General features: G+C 32.7%; 1 protein-coding gene across 1 annotated transcript in view; it reads left to right on the top strand.

The window, feature by feature from the left end:
* Positions 1–206: 206 nt before the first annotated feature.
* Positions 207–6053, top strand: part of DLC1 (DLC1 Rho GTPase activating protein) — a 479654-nt gene continuing 473807 nt past the window's right edge. The window contains exon 1 of the mRNA XM_070598490.1: positions 207–293. The gene's annotated coding sequence lies outside the window, so the exon portion shown is untranslated. The remainder of the gene's footprint in view (positions 294–6053) is intronic.

The following is a 6053-nucleotide window of genomic DNA, read 5'->3' as shown; positions in this document are numbered from 1 at the left end:
CAAAATATTCTTCAATACCATAAACTTCAGGGAAATATATGTCAGTTCCTCCGCTGATGCATGAATACACCCACAGCAGATTGTACATACAGAACTAGGGTCAACAAATGGAGAATGGCTTCATTGTCTGCAGTGCATTCCCTGATTAGAAACAGTCCCTTGAGAATTCATTACTAAAGATAAGTCCCACCCCTTAAAACTACGGCCTCCCTCACTCACCATTATCAGACAAGACATTGTGGATGGATCCATTTGTTCTACTCTGCTTGAGACCAACACAGGTGATTAACCAGGTAAAACTCTTTCTTCTCCTTTTATATTTAATATCACATATAACAATATATGTATATGCATTATCAGAGGTTTGCATGCTAAAGTGTTTCTGAAAATGTAGTCGTAATACTTTACTCACGAAATGAAGTTCTATAAATAGAGAAAAGTGCTTATGATTAAAATACTTAAAAAAAAAAAAAACTTGAGATACTTACGGTCCCTTTCTGACATTGATTGAAATTGTATTCATCCAAAAATGTGTAATGCTTTTTCAGAGAGGTATGAGTTTTTAACAATAATTGATAATTGCAATGCTCTGTCATACAATTGTTTGGAAAAATGATTTCTGCTACCTAGTACAAAGTGAAAATATTTGTTCAGTTTAAGGCAGATGATACTATTTGAGATTTGTATTTTCGTTTTTGCTTCCATCCCACCATCATTTTCAGTACAGATATCATAAGATTATCGTTGCATTTCAAAATAACGTTTATAGTTATTTTGATTAGAAAAAATAATGTTATAGAGTTATTTTTATTGTAAACTTTTTCATAGAATTTGATCAAAATCTATTATGTAAGCCATTTATCTCTTCTGACAATTAACTAATGTACGAAATAGTTCCAAGTAATCCCAGAGAATATATTACCAAGGCTATATTGTCTAAAGGCATAGCTTTTTTAAAATTCAGAGTTGCTTAATAAACAACGTTACAAATGAAATGATGGGTTGCCTTGAAGTTGAGAGTTAATTGAATGAACAGACAGCGTGTTCTCCCTTACAGCAACCTATAACACTAATGGATAAGCTAATTTTTTATTCCCTAAAGTAATTGCACAGTCACTCTTAATTTAAAATCACTTGCATTTACTCAGTTGCTTGTTTTCAAGCAGGGCAAAGGTCCTGAACATTTACACTGGGGAGATCTAAACTGTCAATATGATGTAGAGTGTAGGACCTTTCAGGATAAGTAATCAAAATTTACCCTGCATCTTTTTTTTTTTTTTACGTTATGTTGAATAACATTATCTATTATGGTTTGCAAGAAAGGTAATATTACTACAAACTAATCTTATAAAACCCTAATTATGATCTTATCACTTCTCTGTTGATTCAGGGACTTTTCTGTTTCCACATTATGTAAGAAATTCTTATAAAATATTAAAGAAAAAAGTTAGTGATTCTGATTAATCAAACTCTGTCTAGATTAGAGAATTGCATATATTAATTATTGTTTTAAAGTTACCAAGACTCATAAACCAACGAATGATGTTATAAACATAGCGTAAAAATGGATGACAGTCAAACTCAGCATCCTAATGTCTAGATGAGAAAACCAAGCTCATATTTCCATTAGTGTCTCTATGCACAAGAACAAATCATTACAAGTTAAATATTAGTCTATATGTATTTAGTATTTGTTATTACAGACAATTTGCAGAGCAAGATAATTTTTGAATTTTATTAAACAAAACTGCTCATTCTTTGAACAATTTATCTTGCATTTAATTATTTTAATGTTTAGCATGTTCACTTTATGTTATAATAACAGCTGTGTTATCTAAGATATGGCCACCTAAAAACCTTAAGAAATTTTTAATTTCTGGTATTGTAAAATAAGTCTTCAACCTCACAAAAAGACCTCTGCCTTAAAATTCAGTTGTATTATCAGCACGTATGGAAATGGTCTAAAGATAAGGAGAAAATTATATTAGCTACAGATTCTTTTATCTAAACAAATTTAAAAAATAAAGGAGAATACAAAGACCTTCCCTGAAAACTATCTCAGAATTGCAAAGTATAAAAAGCCAAAATTCTGGGAAATAGTAGGAATTTGAAAAGTTCATTTTATTTTATTTTCGTTTGTTCAGTAGCCTAGAAATGCCTTTATTTTGGCATAACTTTAAAAGAATCTATGAATAACTTTGAATATATACAAAAACAGAGCAGTGTAATGAATTTTGAGGTACCCAGGACCAAGCATTAGCAGTCAACACACACAGCCATTCTTGTTTCATACATACCTCTTTTAATTTGCCCTTGTTCCCGTGTTATTTTGAAGTAAATACTAGACAGCACGTCCCTTCATCTGTAGATATTTCAGTATGCTTCTCTAAAAATAAGCTCTCTTCTTTAAAATACTACAATACCATGATCACAGTTTAAAAATTAAGCATCCTTAATATCACCAAATAAATAGTAAGTATGTAACTATCTTGTAGCCTCCTGTGTCATTTTTTACACGTATTTAAATCAAGATCCAAATAAAGCTCACACATGGGCATTGATCAATTTTTTTTTAGATATTTTTAATCTACAAATTCTCCTTCTATCTCTTATTTTCCTTGCATTTTGTCTATTGAAATACTCCTGATTTTTGCCTTGTAGAATTTCCCAGCCTGGATGTTGTAGATTGTGATACCATGGTGTAGTTTAAGATGTTACTCTGCCTTCTGTATTTTTTATAAGTTGGCATTTGGGTCTAGAGAATCACTCAGACTCAGGTTCTCTTTCTTGGCCAGGAGCTTCAGACTCGGCCCTGTGTTCTTCCATCAGGAGGCCCTTAACCTGTGGTTGTTTTCATTTCTATGATGTCAGCAGCCATTGGTGCTCAATGGAGTATATTTTAATTTGAAATGTAAAACATAGAGTTAATTCTGAAAAATAGTAGGCACATTGAACATACTTGGAAAAAGAACCCAAAATGAAATATGAATATTACTTCTGGGTTACTTGGCTCGCAAACTCACCAAAGCAGGTTGTTTTCTTATATGAGTGCAATTTCTAGAACTTGAAATTATATATAGTAAAAACAAAATGTCTCAGATTTCCTGGAAAATGTACACTCAATTTCTCCTTCTATTCCCTTTTCTCTGTGTTCATGTTTCTTTGTCCAACTACCCTAACTCTTCCCTAGACACTGAGCCAAGTTATCCAAGTTGTCATCTCATATACTAGCTTTATACTGTTAGCCTGATTATTCTAACAAGTACTTTCCTATGAATATTAACTTGGTCATAGCAATGGTATTTCCAAGGATCAAAAATAGGGAAGATAGCCTGAAAAATAGTATTTGTCGCATTTCTAGCAATCTGATGATACAGCACACATGCATTTCTTTAAAAGTTCTATTATTTATGAGATCAAATGGACAGGATATTTTAATGATATTTTCCTCAGACCGGAACTTATGCATTAAAGCATAAGATAGCAACTGCTTATTGGAAGATGGGAATTTGAGCTCAAGAGCTAATCAGAAACCTGATTACTCAAACTAAAATGTGAGAAGCCATACCCAGAGCAAGGCTAACTTACTGGTGGACGACCAAACATTATATTAGAACTACCTGACGCTGCCACACCTACAATAACATCAAAGACAAGGGCAGGCCTTCAGGAGGGCTTCACAAGACTTTATCTTCAGAAACTGGATGAGAGTAGAGACCATGTTTAAAAGTTTGTGAGACCCAAAATAAATGACTATTTGTTGGAAACTACTGAACAAGCAAAGAATGAAATATGACTTAAATTGGGAAAATATCCATGGTGACTTTATAAAATAAGTACTACATATAAAATGAGTATACTCCATTTGGAGCAGTTGTTAAATGATTTTATATTACAATAATTTATTTGCATTTGTAAATAAATGCAAATAAAGGCCCTGATCAGTTGATGCTTATCAATGTATATATGCACACAGTATGAAAGTAAAATTAATGAGGAGGAACTTCATTTTGGATGTTGTTTATGTCAATCCTATTATTTTTTGTTAACATAAGTTTACTTAAATAAAAAGGAACTCTTCAACTATCTAAGATTTGAAAAGCATAAAAACAAAAGGAAATCTCTATTAGGAATAAAAGTAATCATGCACAGGATCACTGTCATGTATTTTTATATTGCTGCTTTTCCTTTATTTCAACTATGTCTACACTACTTTCTGATTGCAGTGAAGATTACTGCCTGGCGATTGTGCACTAGTGTCAGTTACTAAACTGACAGAAAATGCAAAGTTTCTTTGATGTTGAGTCATTTAAAAATTTCCTTGGACACTCCAATTGTAACTAATTTTCTGGGGTCCAGATAACATGAATATTGTATATATCTTTTAATGGAAATGTTGACTACTGAGCCTCATTGAGACATTTTAATTACTTTAGGTCTTAATTTCCCCTACGAATTCCTTAATTCCTTTCTTCTTACTTAAGATTTCAATCACTGGATTCTATACAACCCATGCCTTAAAAGAGTTTACCAATTAAATAAAAGGTTATCAGAGAAACAGGTATGTCTCCTCGCAGTGCACTTACTTAAATACAAGTCCATTAAGAAATAATTGAGAGTTACATAACTTGGGGCCTTTTCTAGTCTGAATTTTTGGCACAGCTCCTAAAAGAAGAGAAGCATGTTTTCTGTTGCCTTCTAATGACAAGGTTCAGGGTTCTGAACTGCCATCAGCATCAATTTCTCCAAGTAATAAATCTGGGTAGTGCCTCAGATTCAGGCAAGGCTCATTTGAGAATGGTGAACATGGTGAGGATGCTCAATCTGAATCAGATTGTCCAGTAGGTCTATACCTCATACAAACTGATACACACATAGTAAGTCTGAGATTTGTTTTCCTTTCTCAACTATACATTTTACTTGTTATATAAGGACTCTTATAATGCTTTTCCTTTCTTCAGATTTGTCCTGGCTATTCAAAGACCTTTGCATTTTGCAATTTAGAATCAGTTTGTCAATTTCTACCAGAAAAAAGAGATTTTTTTTTCTAAGATTTTATTTTTTTCCTTTTTCTCCCCAAAGCCCCCCGGTACATAGTTGCATATTCTTAGTTGTGGGTCCCTCCAATTGTGGCATGTGGGACGCTGCCTCAGCATGGTTTGATGAGCAGTGCCATGTCCGCGCCCAGGATTCGAACTGACGAAACACTGGGCCGCCTGCAGTGGAGCGCGCGAACTTAACCACTCGGCCACGGGGCCAGCCCCAGAAAAAAAGAGATTTTTATTGGGACTAAATTTATGTATAAATTTGGCTAGAATTGACATTACAATATTGAGTCTTCCAATCCATATACTTGGATATGGGTCCATTTATTTAGATCTTTGTTAATGTCTCTCAATAATATTTTATAATTTTCTGGGTAAGTGACTTCTACAATCTCTGTAGTTTATTCTTAGATATTTATGATCTTGGTTTATCCTTTGTTCCTGCCTTCTTCCTCAGTATTTGGTAATAAAATTACAAAAGTAGTTAAGATGCTCTCCAACTTTTTGTCATCTAGAGTACTGCGACTAATATAAAAATGCTAGAACCACCTGAGCCTAGCTTCAATTTTTGTGACAAACAATTAAAAATATTCCCATAGATCTTAATTTGTGCAGGCTTTCTTCTATTCAAATCACTTTTACTAATTTATTATTGTTCGAGGATATTATCCATTTTATGTGAATGTATATAATTATTGACATGAGATTGGCATAACGATCTTTATAATTCTTTGATCTCTCCTGCTATTGTGAATATATCTGCTTTATAATTTCTCATGTGATATTTTCGTTCTTTCTTTTTGTCTTAACAACACATTGCAGGGGTATTTTTATTATTGCTCTTTCTATAGAAAGAGACTTTTCCAATTAGTATGCTTGTTTGTTTTCTAATTCACAATTTTCAAGTTTCATCTGTGTTAATATCTCACTTTTGCCTTAGTTTTGGGTACTTAAGTTATATGTTTAGTTTGATTTATTTTCAATTATATTTCAGTTACAGAAACAATT

Source organism: Equus przewalskii, chromosome 28 (assembly GCF_037783145.1).
Source record: "Equus przewalskii isolate Varuska chromosome 28, EquPr2, whole genome shotgun sequence".
In the NCBI taxonomy this organism is placed as follows: domain Eukaryota; kingdom Metazoa; phylum Chordata; class Mammalia; order Perissodactyla; family Equidae; genus Equus; species Equus przewalskii.
The sequence above is the reverse complement of the archived record's forward strand: the minus strand, read 5'-3'. Positions and strand labels throughout refer to the sequence as shown.